The following is a 17295-nucleotide window of genomic DNA, read 5'->3' as shown; positions in this document are numbered from 1 at the left end:
GTTGGAGGGTGGGGGTGGAGAGAAGGGACTTCTTCAAAGTTTTCTGCCACCTTTCCAGGTGTTGCCTCACTGGAGATGTGAATCCTGTTGATGTTGTATTTGTGGCTATGCACGATCAATGAAGGGAAAAGAGGCAGCTCAACAGAGGCTTATTGAGCCATAAAGTTAATACTTCTTGGCCTCAGGCTAATAACCATTTATCAGTATGCTAACATCTCTTTTCGTCTTAGAAACACAGCTGCTGAGAGAGGAAACTACTCTGGAAATCCTCCTTGAAGTTTTCTCCTCCACTATCCTTTTCCTTTTTTTTCCTAAGGGGGGTGGGTGGGAAGAAAACAAAATTAGGTGAGGAATCAGCGCTCTTCTGAGTGGTCTTATGTCTCTATGTAGCGAGTCTGTACCTTATTCCCTTGTCTGAAGAAGTGTGCTTTTAGCACATGAAACTGTGATTAACTCAACATCACCCAGCTGGCTGTACATGGAAAAGTGAGGAATCAAATCCAGTTCTCCCAGATTCAGAGTCTGCCACTCTTCACCACTACACCAAACTGGCTATCATCTCATTGCTCTTAACCACTACATCAAACTGGCTCTCAAGTACTGTTTTCTGACTCTAGGGGTGGGAATACACAGTGCACCAGTCCTTTCAAACTCTGCTGAATAGTGATTTTTCTTCATAACAAGAAAAGTAAGTAAACATGCGGCACTTCAGGCTGACAGACATAGTACTTGCATAAAGGAAATGAAAAAGGGGGACAGTGAGTCACTATTGCCACTGTGACAACTATGCTCTTGAGTGCTAATGAAGAGTTGCTGTGGATCATGTGTGGAATGGAAATATTAAGGGGAGGGGGAGACAATTGCAGAAAACCCCCATGCAGAAGTTACATTGCTAATGTTGTATAGTGATTAATATCTGACACATTTGAGTTTGAATCTCCCCTGGTGCCATGGAAGCTTGCTGGGTGACTTTGGGCCAGTCATACTCTCTTGAAGTGGTTTTAATGAGGCATGTTTGGGAAGGGGGCTTATTTTAATGGTTTTACATAATTTTATCATATATGTTTTAAACAGCTGCCTCAGTGGCTATTGTAAGGGCAGAAAAGCAGGATATGCATTTTGTAAATAAATATTAATAAATTAAAGACACAAGAACAGCGTAGACTGTGGGTCTTTTTTCTGGTCAGTGGATATAGTGAGCAATCCTAGGGAGGTCTACTCAATAGTAAGTCTCATTTTATTCAGTTGGGCTTACTCCAAGGAGAGTGTTCTTAGGCTTATCACCTTAGCAATATGATTAAAGAAGCAGTGTCTTCTGTTGTCCACTGGATGCTCTAACATTGGTTGGTTCAAGTTCTAGCATGGTTTGTGGGCCCCAACAGTGAAGCTTCTAGCATGGTTTGTGGGCCCCAACAGTGAAGCTTCTGAAGACAAAGTAAAAGCTGATGGCCATCAGACAGAAGAGAAGGAGCAAGCATACTGTAACCTTAGATGAAAGGGGGGAAGATAATTCCTCCTGCTACACCCACCAGGTGTAGGGGAGAATACTGCCTCTACCTTAAAGTCTTGTGCGTTTCTTCCAGGGGCCCTCAGTTCTCACACTAAACCTTCGATTGAGTATATACAAGAAATCCCTGACAAATAACCAGTGGACCTGAGTTTACCTTAATAGAGCTACTTTAATCCATACTTCTGTCAGTTGGATTTAAAGCTTTGACTTTTAATTACACTAATGAACACTCAAGGACATTTAGGGGTCTTTCCTTCCATCATTTGTACTTTGACAATATAATGAAATGGTTTCAGCTAAATTATATCAAAGAGGACCTGAAGTTATTATTCTCAACTCTGCTGCCGATCAGACAAAATTATTTAGTCTATGTCTATCTCAAGTGATTTCCTTGCTAAATTATAATGTAAATTGTTGAACAATCACACAAGTTCAAAACAATATACTAACTGCTTGTGATTTGCTATGTTACAAACTATACTACAAACAACAGTTATCCCTTCTAGAATAAAAGGCTGAATGTATTTTATTTAAAGTACACCTAAAGTATAAGTTAGGTGATAAACTGGATATTCTTCCTGTAAAGAATCAATCTTAACATTGCTAGAGAAAAGATAAAATCATTGCAGTTTCTCAGTGTGCAGGCTGATCTAGGAACTCTAAAGATAACAATGTTTGTCTTTAAAAACAGCATATGCCAATCTCAAGATTCAAAGTATGTTTAAACTACAAACCATAGGATTTTTCTGCTTTTTGAGGCTCTCATTGTTTCATTCTAATTTACAGTATGGAATGGGATACAAAACCAAGATTGTTGTCTGGGTTTATTTTATCAAAGGAGCCAATCTTTTTTCCTGTCTTGTAGTCAGGGCTGGCTCACCCACTAGGCAAATTAGGCATTTGCCTAGGGTGCTGGGAGGGGGGCACCGAATTGTCTTTGTCTGAATTCAACTTGACCAAGACAAATGCCTAATTTTCTCTCCTCCTACCGCTGCTGCCGCCCGCCCCCTCCCTTCCGCAGCGCTCTGCCCCTCCCCCAGTGCACTCAGAGAAGCGCCGCTAGGATCAGCCCTACCCACTTTGACGGGGCCCGAGCATCTGTGTGTTCTCTTAAGAGAGCGCTGAAGGAGACTTGGCTCCCCCTCCCTTCCAGTTCTGGAAAGGAGGGGGGAAAAGCCTCCTCCAGTGCTCTCTTAAAAGACTAGTCAGATGCCCAGGCCCTGTCAAAGTGGATAGGACCAAGCCTAGTCACGATGCTCCTCTGATTGCATGGGGTGGGGGTGGGCGGCAGCAGAGCATGGTGCCACATTGCAGTGCTGCAGAGGGAGGCCAGCGGGGCACAGGGCAACGGGCAGGCAGTCTGCCTGGGATGCCACGCACCCTGCGGCCGGTACTGCTTGCAGTCAGTATGATTAAGTTTGCAACTCAATAATAAGGTTGCAATCCTGTGCACGCTTGTTTGAAAGTACACTCCCTACAATGAGTTCAATGGGATTTATTTACAAGCAAGAATGTATAGTGTCAGTCCTATCTCTATGGAGACTTCATACAGATCTTTACTGCAAGATTCTGGGTTCCAGTAGATATTTTGTTATTGATTCATTAGAGCTGAGTTCAAGGTTGCCGGGGTTTTTTTACTTGCAGTTCAAATGTCACTTCCTTCCAGCTCATCCTGTCTTTAGTCCATTATCCCTTCACATTCTTAGCATCATAATAATATTCACTCTCCTGAACAACAATATCCCTTGGTAGAGTATTTTTTGACTATCAAGTGTATCAGATGTGAGATAGTATTTTCAAAAGAATCACATCTATCCCCAGTTGAGGATTGAATACTAAAATCTTTTGGCACTCTTCACTCTGATTTCATTTCTTGAATCCATACTGAGGGTTTTCATCACTGCAATTTCAGAATAGTTCAAAGATTAACAACAATAGTAACATTACAGTCCAGTTATATGCATTCCTGCTTGGATGGAAGTGCCACTGAATTGAATGGAGCTTAATTTCAAGAAGGGTGAACAGCAATATGCTCCCAAAGAACTATGCCTAAGACCTTAGTGAGTTTTATCTTTCTCTTGGCTTTCTACCATATTGTACAGCAATGGTTATTTGCTGTGACTGACCACAAGCCACTTAAAATGATCAACACTTGCATTTAAACCAACACTGGTTGCAAAAATGAAGCCAGATTTTGTTTTTGTTTTTTTTTAAAAGCTCGACTTAAGATCAAATCACAATAATACTTACCTGCTGTATAATGCTTTCAGTGTCCAAAACTTCATATTTACAAAAACATTCAAAGCTTTATGTGATGCCCCTTTTTCACTCACACAAAGTGTCTACCTTTAACTCTCTGTCAGGTTATGGGTCACGCACTGGTCAGGACATCACACTAATCACCCTTTTAGTTTAATTTCACATATATAGAAAACCTCGACCATTTTCTCTCTCAGGTCTTCTTTCTCACTCATAGAGACATCAGCAGACAGGATAGTCCAGCCCCCTTTAATAACAGGCCTTCATTTACACAGAGTTATTGGGGTCGGAGCTCAAACACTGTTCCATTCACTTGCTGCCACCATTTATTTATTGATATACCATTGATATACCCATGGCCTCCATCTGCAGATATGTAAATCTGCAGATCAGGTCCATGTAGAGGCTAAACAAATATTTCTTCAAACTCGGGGGACCCCCTAGGTTTGCAGAAAATTCCGACTTAAAAAACAGAGGGTTATTGTTGTTGTTGTTCAGTCACACAGCCAAGTCCGACTCTTTGGGACCCCATGGACAAAGTCACGCCAGGCCCTCCTGTCTTCCACCATCCTCCGAAGTCTGCTCTAATTCGTGCTTGTTATATCAGTAACGCTGTCCAGCCATCTCCTTCTTCTTTTGCCTTCTGTCTTTCCTAGCATCAAGATCTTCTCCAGGGAGTGCTCCCTTCTCATTTGGTGGCCAAAGTATTTGAGCTTCAGCTTCAGCATCTGACCTTCCAGGGAACAGTCAGGGTTGATTTCCCTTAGGACTGACTGATTTGATCCTCTTGCAGTCCAAGGGACTCTCAAGATTCTTCTCCAGCACCACATCTCAAAAGCATCTATTCTTCTGCGCTCGGCCTTCCTTATGTCCAGCTCTCACAGCCATACATTACTACTGGGAATACCATCGCTTTGACCATATGGACTTTTGTTGGCAAGCTGATGTCTCTATTTTTTATTATATTGCCCAGGTTCGCCATAGCTTTCCTCCCAAGGCGCAAATGTCTTTTAATTTCATGGCTACAGTCACCATCTGCACTGTTCTTTGCACCAGTGAATGAAGAGGGAGAGCTGCAAAGGGAGGGGGGCAGTCAGTTGAGTGCCATGAGTAGGAGGCATCTGGGAAGAGCAGCAAGGATGGACAAGAGATGGGGAGCTAGTTGATAGATAAGAGGAATGGGAGAAAGGAGTGAAATAGAGGGAAGGTTAACAAAGGCGAGGGGTAGATTGACAGAGAAGGGATGCGAAGCAAAAGCAAGGGGCGAGGTTTGAAATAGAAAGGATTGGGGAGAAAGAAATGGAAGATTATTACAGAAAGAGGAAGACGGAAGTGAAGAGGAAGGGCTACACCCTTTCTGCAAGTTTCTTGTAGGTCCCCCCTTGTATCCTACAATATATATACACACACACCAAGATAGTAAAGTGTGTGTGTTCATTTGCTTAGACACACAGCCCATAGGGTTAAACAAAACAAGAAGTTAACTTTATTTATGGCATGAACCTAACACTGAAGAAAGGAAGGTATAAGTAACAATGCTTCATTTCCAACTGAACTTTTGAACTGAGGTCCTATTCTTGCAACTGGGAACCTTTAGTTACAAATTGACTTTTTCCAGCCCCCTCTAAGCAGCGTTTCTGCACAGTTTCACTCAGTCAGACATCCTCCTTTTATCCTCTCAGCTTCCTCCCTGCCATCTCCCAACTGCTGCTCTTAACTGCTATTATCCCACTCTCTCTCCCAGCATTCCATCAGCTGCTAATGGCTGCTCTTAGGAATAGGGGGAAACTATCCTGCCCGTCACACCATGCAAACACCTTTTAATCAAATTTAATGCCTTCTTGGTTGTGGCCCCTACCTTATGAAATGACCTGCCTGAGGAGGTCAGAAAGAACCTCACTCTCCTGGCTTTCTGCAATTATGCAAAACTGAATTATTCAAGAGGGTTTTTCTACACAGGCAAGAGAATTGCACTGTACTTGGATAAATCATCAGGGACTGTGGTCTATACTGCTGTGTTTAGCTTGTTGACACTAAAATTCTACTATGTAATTTTTGCATCGTTTAGTGCGTCATGTTAATACTTCTGGCTTGCTTCAGTCCTGTTGTTAGATTTCTGGTTGGATTTACAACCCAAATTGTATTTGTTTATTGAATGTCTCATCTTGTTGATTGTATTAACTCACTCAGTGTCATCTGGGTTATGTTCATGTGGGAAAGGTGAACTATAAATAATGTAAATAAAAGCAAATTTTAACCAAAATGGCACAATAGTGTGCAGGCTTTCACCACTATGCTTCATCAAGCTGTACATTTAAGGGTGGGGGAAAGAGAAGGGGTGAGAGATCTTTTAGGCCTCAGTCTTATGGCCCCTTGTCTTCATTCTGCATAAAATACCAGCCTGGTTTGACTAGTTGTCCTGGGTTGTTCCTTTGGTCTTCCGGAAAGAGGGCAGCACATGCTGCCAAATATCCGGATCTGAAACATCTGCCTCTCTTTAAAAAAACTCCCAGTCTTCTCAGTATCTGTAGTCCCATTTTACAGGTAGGAAAGACAGAGAAACGGTGAAGTGGACTCTTTGTTTCGAAGCCGGTTATTTTTGTCCCTGGGACCACCCCCACCCAGTTTCTGCTGCTCCGCTAGAAAAAAGTTTGCACGCACCAAAGTTTATAGATAAGCGTGGAGCCTTCCGGCCAGTTTCTCCTGGGCTGCTCCGTTTGTATTTGTTTATGGGAAAGAAATCTTCACTTTGCGGATTGTGGGCGTCCTCGGGGGTGGGTACAGATGCAGGCGGTTCAGGCGCAAACGCAGATTTCCACGACTTGATGTTGGCGGCTTTCCTTCCGCCTCTCTCGCCCTGTCCACCGCGGCCCAGGCTGTTTCCTTCCATCCACCCGGCGCTCATTGTCCCGCGCTAAGACTACAGAGCGCCGCTAAGAGACTCGGCCGGACTCACCTTCGCGGCGGGCGGCTGCCTGCGGTCTTCAGCGCCCTCCTCTTTGCGTAGCCCCGCCTTCCAGGAGGAGCCGGGCGGGGCTTCCGAAGACCAGACCTCCAAGGCTGGAGCAGCCGCGCCGGCAGCTTTCCGCTCTGTGCCAGACAGTCATTCAGCCGCGTCTCCGCACCGCAAAGGGACGGGGGTCGCCGGGCGTGCTGGGCGGCTGCAAAGGAGCTTGCTGTCGTAGCCCTCAGCTCTTCTGGCGGCTGGAATAACCGGCCCTCTTGACACCCCCACCATCCCCGGGTCGAGCCCCTTTTGAGCCGCTGCTGCAAGGCTTGGGGGGAAACTGGCTGGCTCCAGCGGATCTCGGCTGCTGCTGGTGAGTTGCATTCGGTGAGTGACAGAGGCAGCGGCGGCGATTGGGAGCCGGTGGTTGGTGTTGGTGCAGGAGCGTCTGGCGCCTCAAGCTTCTCGGTCACTTTCCAGACGGGCCAGGTGTAGCCAAGACGATGAGCAGGGAGCATCCCGGGGGTTTCGGGAGGCGGGTGGGCAATGGGACCAACGGTGGAACCACCTGGTCGTTTCCCCTCCGAACCACCTGAAGGAACGGGGGGCGGGGGGAATTCTATCGAGATCGTCTCCTATTCCCCAGACCACGCCTTAAAAAAAATCCCCTTTAGACCCAGTCTTAATCGGTGTTCTTTCTTCTAATGGGGGGGGGGGGGCCCTTCTCGCTTTTTATTTGTGAAGTTTGTAAGCAAAAGGCAGTTTAGAGAGGTGCTCACGCATGCCCCGGATCCCCCATATTCTCACCCACAAGCCCTACTCTTATGGGTGCTGGTGGTGCGTCAAACTACACGAGGATCGCTCCCCAGACCTGTAGTTTAGCTGTAGGAAGCATCTCTAGGGAGATGCATTGTCGTGTTGGTTGGTGGTATTCCTCTACTGTCGCTTTCCGAATCAGAAATGTCCTATCTTGAAAAGAGGGGGGGAAATCACTAACCAGAGAGAAAAGGAGCACTCTGCACATGATCAGAGGCACTGTTGATGATGTGGGCTGATCCTGCCCTTCAAGACTCGTTCAGCAGCTGGGAAGCAGATCTTACAGCCAAATTGCAGAGGACTCAGGGCTACTGAAAGCTGAAGGAGCATTGAGGGTTTTTTGGGGGGGTGGGGGGTGAGTCCCTGTAGCAAGAAGCATCATGCCCAGCCATTCAGTACATTAGGGCATTGCACTATTCCTGTTTCCTTTTCTGCTTTGGAGCATCTGCGCGCACACAAGATGCTTGGGTGTATGTGCTTTCTTAGCAGCTTGAGTGAGTAACTGCACTGTGGTGAAATCTTTAAAGCTGTGGGCAGGTGCAGTGTCTGTTCTTTTTCCAATGTGTATCACTGAATTCCTCTTTCTATTGCACATGTCCTCGGCTTCTGAATATCCGTGGGAGAATACATCTCAGCTGTTTCCTCCACGCCTTCTCACTGTTTCCATTGCATACCTCTCCTTCGCCCAACATGGATAGGATGGAAATCAGGTTTAGGGGGGGTATGAGGGTTTTGCACTTTTTAACAAGTGAGGGGGATGCACCTATGCTGGTGTGTGTATATGCATTACAGCACTAGCTTAGGTTGGAAAGACTCACCTGTGTGGGTGGCAGAGGTGTAGGTCTGCTGAGAAATACTGGAATATGGTTAGAGTGTCAGGGTTTTAATCCTGATTACAACTATATTATCAAAAGACTATTGATTGGTGATGTTATGTCATCATTTAAGGACTTCAGCCGCTTTAAATAAATAGCTTACTCCTTTTGGGAATAAGGGAAACAGTTGAAATTTAGAACACTTTGCAAAAACATACTTAGTTCATTGTGGCTTTATTAGGGAAATGGTGGCAGAGCTCAAACTGCTCATGGAGAGGTATGCATTAAAATTTGGGGACAGTGGGTTTAGGCAGAGAGGAATATGATTTGAAATTGGGGGCCATTATCCAAAGGCTTTACTTTTTGGACACATCCTTTTGCAGTTGTTTATGCTGTGTTCTGTGACTCTTCAACTGTGTGAGCTAGAAACTTGATTTTAAAAAAAAGAAAAGCAGAAGGCTAAAAACAAAATTCTAGATCTGTGTCAGGTAGTATGGAGTCAGAGGAGATTAGTGATCCTGATAAATGGCTCCTGACTTGCAGTCTGTCTTCTAGTTCTTGAATAGGCAGAGTTGTCAATCTCCATGTGGGGCCTGGAGATCTCCAAGACTACAGAGAGCATGGCTGCTTTGGAGGCTGGACACTATGGCTTTATTCCTAGCTGAGGTCCCTCCCTTCCCTAAATCCCACCCTCCCAAGGCACCACCTCTAAAATCTCCAGGAATTTCCCAACCCAGAGTTGGCAGTCCTGTATATGTGTCTGAGGACTTCTTTGCTTATTGGTGTATGTCTGTTGTGGGAGCCTCATTTACAGTGTTTGGCAAAGTGGCAGCACTGTTATACCCAAGGCTTTTTTGGTAGGAAAAAGCCCAGCAGGAACTCATTTGCATATTAGGCCACACCTCCTGATGCCAAGCCAGCTGGAACTGCATTCCTGCTTTAAAAAAAAAGTCCTGGTTATACCTAAAGCAGTTCTAGAGATTACAGGACTGAGATTACAGGCTTGAAAAACAATGGTAATAAAAGTCCAGGGTATGACATACCATAATGCAGAAAGCAGGTTACAAAGATGAAAGACAGTGCAGAAAAAGGAAAATGGTATATAAAATAACCACTGCAATAGGCTACTGCATATCCCTTATGAATCCAGGGAGAAGGATCTGTACCCCTCTCTTTCAGAACACAATTGACCTATCCCCAGGGTATTTCTCTGATGGATGTAGTTGTAAAGAGCCCCCGCCCTGGATTATCTAGCTCAACCCTTTTACATTGAGCAGGATAAGGCTCTGTGTTAATCCTAATGTCTCTTGGTACAGGAGGACGCTTTAGTCCATAGCAAGGCTGGCTTGAATGTGATTACACTGTGTATCTTCCCATCATTATGGAGTAGCAGCAAACTTAGATTTTTATAATCATTTCCTACTGTCCTTCCCTTGTGTGGTTGTCAGTTGCTTCACTTTTGAGTTGTCCTCTGCTTTGGCTACCATCTGGACATCATCCTGGAGTTAAGCAAAATGGGAGCATTCCCCCCCCTTAAATGAGCTGCTGTTTAAAGAGAGGAATGCTTGAGCATCTGTGCTTGATTGACTGTTCTGCTGTAATCTTCCCTCTGAGTCTTTCGAAGGGGAAATGGCGAATGTCAAAAATGGATTTGGGAGGCAAAAGAGATTCTTTCCAGTTTTGGTGATGCACTTTGTCTCAGTATGTAAGTATTATATTAAAATTTCTTATTTATTTTATCATTAAAAAAAACCCTACCAAAATCATAATGCACATAATACAAAAGCCCTACCAAAATCATAATACACATACCATCACTTGATGGTATGGCCATCAGTCAAACAAATATTTCTGTGAGTTCCTTCTTGGTCTGCCTTTGGTAACAAAGGTTGGGCCTTTGGCAACTTCTCTGGGAAAGAGATTTCAATAGTCGTGGACAGCGAAAGAGAGAGCCTCCATAGGTTGCTGCTATTTATATATAGGTGGCGCAAATTAGAAGTCTCAATGTGTGGATGAGATGATGGTGTAAGGAGGAAGGGTTTAAGTTTGTTAGGCACTGGGATGCTTTCTGGAACAAGCGGGAGCTGTACGAAAGAGACGGTCTCCACTTGTCTCCGGATGGAACCAGGCTGCTAGCGCTTAAAATCAAAAAGGTGGCAGAGCAGTTTTTAAACTAAATCTTGGGGGAAAGCCGACAGGAGATGGAATGTCTCTGGTTCGGGAGGAATCGTCTCAAAGAGATGAAGGGTTGGCTTCTATTTTTCTACCGGGTAATGGATCAGAGTTGTCCACTGTGATGGTGACAAACAGTATGGACTGTCTGCCAGAGTCTCGAGGTGGCAGGAGGGAGGTGGCGGGCCTAGCTTGCCTGGGAAATTATAAATGTTTGTATGCAAATGCTAGAAGTGTCCGAAGTAAAATTGGTGAATTGGAATGTTTAGTGTTGGGAGAAAACATAGACATTGTGGGAATTTCAGAAACTTGGTGGAATGAGGAGAATCAGTGGGACACGGTGATTCCTGGATATAAGTTATATCGGAAGGATAGGGAGGGAAGGGTTGGAGGTGGGGTGGCTCTGTATGTCAGAGAGGATATACGGTCCAGTAAGACTGAGGTCAGAGAATTAGATTCCCTTTTAGAAATGCTTTGGGTTGAAATAGAGGGCCCAAAAGGAAATTTAATTATGGAAGTTTGTTATCGCCCACCAAATCAAAAGAGAGAAGACGATTATAATATGATGGAAGGATTAAAGATAGCGGCTAAACGTAGAAACTGTGTAGTAATAGGTGATTTTAACTACCCGCAGATTGATTGGGTCAATATGTGTTCTGGTCGAGAGAAAGACATTGAGTTTCTTGATGCTCTCAATGACTGTGCTATGGAGCAGATGGTCTCAGAACCTACCAAGGGTGGGGCGATCCTGGATCTGGTCCTAAGTAATGCCCAAGACTTGGTGAGAGATGTAAAAGTGATTGCGCCGCTTGGGAACAGTGACCATAATGTTATTGATTTCACTGTTTGTATAAGTAGGGAGTTGCCCAAAAAGACCGCCACAACCACATTTAACTTTAAAAGGGGTAAATTCTCTGAGATGAGGAGGCATGTGAGGAGGAAACTGAAAGGAAAGGTAAATACAGTCAAAACCCTTGGGGAAGCTTGGAGACTATTTAAAACTATAATCCTAGAAGCTCAGATAAAATACATACCACAAGTTAGGAAACGCACAAACAGGTATAAGAAGAGGCCAGCATGGTTAACAAACAAAGTAATGGAAGCTATAAAAGGTAAGAAGGACTCCTTTAAGCGGTGGAAAACCAGTCCAAGTGAGATTAATAAAAGGGAACACAGGCAGTGGCAAATCAAATGCAAGACTGTGATCAGGCAGGCAAAAAGGGACTATGAGGAGCATATTGCAAAAAACATAAAGACAAACAATAAAAATTTCTTCAAATATATTAGAAGTAGGAAACCAGCCAGGGAAGCAGTGGGGCCCTTGGATGACCATGGGGTAAAAGGATTACTGAAGGAAGATGGGGAAATGGCTGAGAAGCTGAATGCATTTTTTGCCTCTGTCTTCACCGTGGAAGATGAGAAGTGTTTGCCCGCCCCAGAACCACTAATATTGGAAGGGGTGTTGAAAGACCTGAGTCAGATTGAGGTGACAAAAGATGAGGTCCTACAACTAATAGACAAATTAAAAACTAATAAGTCAACGGGTCCGGATGGCATACATCCGAGAGTTCTGAAAGAACTCAAAGTTGAACTTGTGGATCTTCTAACAAAAATCTGTAATCTTTCATTGAAATCTGCCTCTGTTCCTGAGGACTGGAAGGTAGCAAATGTCACCCCCATCTTTAAAAAAGGTTCCAGAGGAGACCCGGGAAATTACAGGCCAGTCAGTCTGACTTCAATACCGGGAAAGTTGGTAGAAACCATTATCAAGGACAGAATGAGTAGGCACATTGATGAACACGGGTTATTGAGGAAGACTCAGCATGGGTTCTGTAGGGGAAGATCTTGCCTCACTAACCTGTTACATTTCTTTGAAGGGGTGAACAAACATGTGGACAAAGGAGACCCGATAGATGTTGTTTACCTTGACTTCCAGAAAGCTTTTGATAAAGTTCCTCATCAAAGGCTCCTTAGAAAGCTTGAGAGTCACGGAGTAAAAGGACAGGTCCTCTTGTGGATCAAAAACTGGCTGAGTAATAGGAAGCAGAGAGTGAGTATAAATGGGCAGTCTTTGCAGTGGAGGACGGTAAGCAGTGGGGTGCCGCGGGGCTCGGTACTGGGTCCCATGCTCTTTAACTTGTTCATAAATGATTTAGAGTTGGGAGTGAGCAGTGAAGTGGCCAAATTTGTGGATGACACTAAATTGTTCAGGGTGGTGAGAACCAGAGAGGATTGTGAGGAACTCCAAAGGGATCTGTTGAGGCTGGGTGAGTGGGCGTCAACGTGGCAGATGCGGTTCAATGTGGCCAAGTGCAAAGTAATGCACATTGGGGCCAAGAATCCCAGCTACAAATACAAGTTGATGGGGTGTGAACTGGCAGAGACTGACCATGAGAGAGATCTTGGGGTCGTGGTAGATAATTCACTGAAAATGTCAAGACAGTGTGCGTTTGCAATAAAAAAGGCCAACGCCATGCTGGGAATTATTAGGAAGGGAATTGAAAACAAATCAGCCAGTATCATAATGCCCTTGTATAAATCGATGGTGCGGTCTCATTTGGAGTACTGTGTGCAGTTCTGGTCGCTGCACCTCAAAAAGGATATTATAGCATTGGAGAAAGTTCAGAAAAGGGCAACTAGAATGATTAAAGGGCTGGAACACCTTCCCTATGAAGAAAGGTTGAAACGCTTAGGGCTCTTTAGCTTGGAGAAACGTCGACTGAGGGGTGACATGATAGAGGTTTACAAGATAATGCATGGGATGGAGAAAGTAGAGAAAGAAGTACTTTTCTCTTTCTCACAATACAAGAACTCGTGGGCATTCGATGAAATTGCTGAGCAGACAGGTTAAAACGGATAAAAGGAAGTACTTCTTCACCCAAAGGGTGATTAACATGTGGAATTCACTGCCACAGGAGGTGGTGGCGGCCACAAGCATGGCCACCTTCAAGAGGGGGTTAGATAAAAATATGGAGCAGAGGTCCATCAGTGGCTATTAGCCACAGTATGTGTGTGTGTGTGTGTATATATATATATATATATATATATATATATATATATATATATATATATATTTGGCTGCTGTGTGACACAGAATGTTGGACTGGATGGGCCTTTGGCCTAATCTAACGTGGCTTCTCTTATATTCTTATTTGACCAAAGGCCACAGATGATATTCTTGCTCAGTTTTAGTAGATGTGATAGGAACATCCTCCTGAATCTGGCTGGTGCTCATGGCTGGATGTCGATTTCTTTCACACCCAGTGTTAAGAATACCAACAGGAATCTTCTGCTGTGTTAATATGGTATCCAAATCTGGGGTTCAGGGTGAATCACATGCTTGAAGGTAGATATGATAAAATAGTTCACATATCCACCTCCAGTTGACTTGGCTTAAACAAAAAGGTCTTCAAGTAACTTATGATGTAACCAATTAATCAGAGGATTTGTACTAAAGATTGATTTTTATGTGAGTGTATGGGCAGCTGCTTTATACTGAGTGAGGCCACTGGTCTGTTAAAGTGAGTATTGTCTGTTGTGATCACAGAGCTCAGGTAGGGAGGTCTTTCAAATTAGCTGCCACCTGATCCTTTTAACTGGTGATGCCAGGGATTGAGCCTGTGATCTTCTGTATGCAAAGCAGGTGCTCTACTGCTGAGCCATGGCCTCTCCTTTAAGTGCATTCAGGAAAACCTTGTGACATGGACTTCTGAGGTTGGGGCTGCACTGAGATGCTAGTATTTAACCTGCTGAGAACCTAATCATTATTAGTTGTGGCATACAAATGCAGTTCATGCAGATTAACCAGAGTCACAGTAAAATAACTGGTCCTTGACTGGAGTTTCAGAGGATAGCTGTGCAGTAAAACAGATTCAAGTCCCATAGCACCTATTTGTTTTCTGTTGCTGTCAAGTCACAGCTGGGTTTTCAAGGCAGAAGATGTTCAGAGGTAGTTTGCCGTTGACTGCCTCTGTGTCATGACCCTGGTATTCCTTGGAGATCTTCCATCCAAATACACCAGGGCCATCCTGACAAGACTGGGCTAGCCTGGGCTGTAGTACCTTAGAGACCAAGAGTTTCAGGGTGTAAGCTTTTGAGAGTTAAAGGTCCCTTTGTCAGACTGATGAAGAGAGCTTTGTCTCTCAAAAGTTCACATCCTGAAGCACTTGTTGGTTTCTAAGGTGCTATTGGACTTGGATCTAAATGTTTGAATGGAGTAGTCCTGCTCTGGATTGTATTTATTTTTTATTTATATATTTTAGCTGATTTATATTCCGCCCTCCCTGCAAGTGGGCTCAGGTGCATTGTACTCTTGGACACACACACGCCCTGTTTAGATTCTAGTCCAGCCCTTATTTAGAATCCCAATCTGGACTAGAACTACCTTTGGTTAATTCACACGTCTGCATTCACACATTACATGTATCTGCAGCAGGGATTCTCTGTGGGGTGGGGGGAGAGAAGAATGAGCAAGGTATGGGAGTCCTCTGAAAAAACATGTTTACCCATGTCCTGGTTTAATGTTGATTAGAAGGGACTTTTGAATGCAGATTGTATCAGTTCCCAATTGTTTGAGTTCTTCACTGCTTGTAATATAAACACTCTTGGAGTTGGTTGTCTGAATGGCTGTGTTGAAATTCACTTTGTTTGAAGAGAACTAGAGGTTTTTGTGGTGTTCATCTGTGAAGTTTCATGCTGCAGTGATGAATTTGCTATAAATCTCTTTAGGTGAGAGGTTGTAGGTTAAACTTCCCTCAGATAGAAAATTATAATGTTAGGATAAACCCAGGCTAGAACCCATCTCTCTCGCTCTGGGTGTATTTTTCTACAGAAGGAAGTCTGTTCTGTTTATCTTGTCATTTTCTCCATGTCCCTTCGACAAGCTACAACCCAAGCAAAACTCAGCCAGATACATTTCTGAAAGCGTGAACTGCTCTGTTATCAGATTCGTTGGGTGTTTTGCAAGGTGATATAAAAGCGATGCTTGTGTGTGGCCTGTTTTGCACATGCAAGCAATCACTTGATGGTATGGCCATCAGTCAAACAAATATTTGTGTGAATTCCTTCTTGGTCTGCCTTTGGTAACAAAGGTTGGGCCTTTGGCAACTTCTCATGGAAAGAGTTTTCAATAGTTATGGGCAGCTAAAGAGAGAGCCTTCATAGGTTGCTGCTATTTGACCAAAGGCCACAGATGATATTCTTGCTCAGTTTTAGTAGCTGTGATAATAACATACTCCTGAATCTGGCTAGCGTTCATGATTTTATTATTGATAAAACATTTTTTTAAAAAACTTTTATCTCTGACTGCTTAGAATTTATTGGTGGCTTTACGGTGGCTGTTTTATGGCTGGCTTTATTAAACTACTGCTGTTCTGCTTTTTGTATATTCTGTGTTTGGAATTCTGTAAGGTTCTCCTGTCTGGTAGAAGCAAGTAAATAAAGATGGGTTATGGGAGAGCTGTTCTGACATGTGTGGCCCAGGCTAGCCTGATCTTGTCAGCTCTTGGAATGGTCAGCCCTGGTTAATATTTGGACAGGAGACTACCAGGACTATGAAGATTGTTATGCAGAGGTAGGCAATGGCAAACCACCTCTGTTAGTCTCTTGCCTTTACAACTCACCGAATTCTCTATAGGTTGACTGTGACTTGATGGCCCTTAACATACATGCATGGGGCACCCAGTCCTTTTGTGGGTCAAGACCAGAACCCTGAATTTTCTAAGATCTAGTTTAGACTATGGAGTGCAGTAGATTTCCTGCGAGGCCTACTCTCTCAAGAGGAAAGTGATGGTAGTCTGAGCCAGTGACAGCTTCAAGGGAAACCCTGTGATGGGTATATTTCAATAATCAGTAGCAGGTTTTGAATGTGGTTATGACAGCATGCTGCATGCAGAGAATGTATGCAGAGAAGATGTGTAAACATAAGTGAGTTTCCGGGTTATGTCGCCTTGAGCTCAGTGGGGGTTCACTGAGCTTGTCTCTAGCGGCCCCCCTGAATCAGGCAGTGGGAGAGGTGCCACAGACGTGTCATCTCCAGGGAAACCCTGAAGGGGTTTCCTTTCGGCATGGGGCTTTGCTATAAGCCAGGGGCATAACGGTGGCTGTTCCTGTCCTTCTTGTATGCCCCGAAACTCCGCCACTCCGTGAACACCCAACTGCTTGCTCTTTTTTCTCTTAACAAGCTTCCTACCTCAAGCACGGCAATTCTACTTGGCAGGTAAGTTTGCTTTTAATACCACTGGCTAATGGGTTATTTTACATAATAAACAGGACAGTTCAAAGGAAGGGAAAGAGGTGAATCCCCCCCCCCCTTCCCGTGAATGAGGCTTCAAAAAGACAAAGAACAACTTTGAGCATTGGCAACAATTTGAATTAGACTGAATATAGATACTCAAATCGACCTGAATTATAATTGAATATGTGTTAATGAGACTATTATCTGGCTATAATATGGTCTGAACAAAAACAAGATATATTTTAGAGAGATTTATCTTTGCCACCTGAGTGCAACTGAAATGGCAACAATCAAAACACGGCTGGAGGAGATTTGAAGAGACAGACTAACTGGGTCTCTGAGTTACTTTTCAACTTTGATTAATAGACTGAGTTATTTGGTAGAGAAGAATGGCATTACCAAGCAAAATGTTTTATAAAAAAGATATAATGGATACCATAACTTCTCTAACGCAAGACCTTGATTCATGAACAAAGTTGATAAAAAAGCAAATGGGAGCTTTTATGTTGAAAGCTAGCGAAATCTCAAATCTACATCAGCA

The 17295-nt window shown here is 43.9% G+C and overlaps 1 protein-coding gene across 2 annotated transcripts in view; it reads left to right on the top strand.

The window, feature by feature from the left end:
* The first annotated feature begins 6797 nt into the window (after positions 1-6797).
* Positions 6798-17295, top strand: part of PPP1R16B (protein phosphatase 1 regulatory subunit 16B) — a 175205-nt gene continuing 164707 nt past the window's right edge. The window contains exon 1 of one of the 2 annotated variants that reach the window (XM_060230928.1): positions 6798-7089. The gene's annotated coding sequence lies outside the window, so the exon portion shown is untranslated. Of the gene's footprint in view, positions 7104-17295 lie in introns of both variants that reach the window. The other variant, XM_060230929.1, reaches the window with a different exon arrangement.

This window comes from Heteronotia binoei, chromosome 2 (genome assembly GCF_032191835.1).
Source record: "Heteronotia binoei isolate CCM8104 ecotype False Entrance Well chromosome 2, APGP_CSIRO_Hbin_v1, whole genome shotgun sequence".
Classification (NCBI taxonomy): domain Eukaryota; kingdom Metazoa; phylum Chordata; class Lepidosauria; order Squamata; family Gekkonidae; genus Heteronotia; species Heteronotia binoei.
This window is presented reverse-complemented; position numbering and strand designations above follow the sequence as displayed.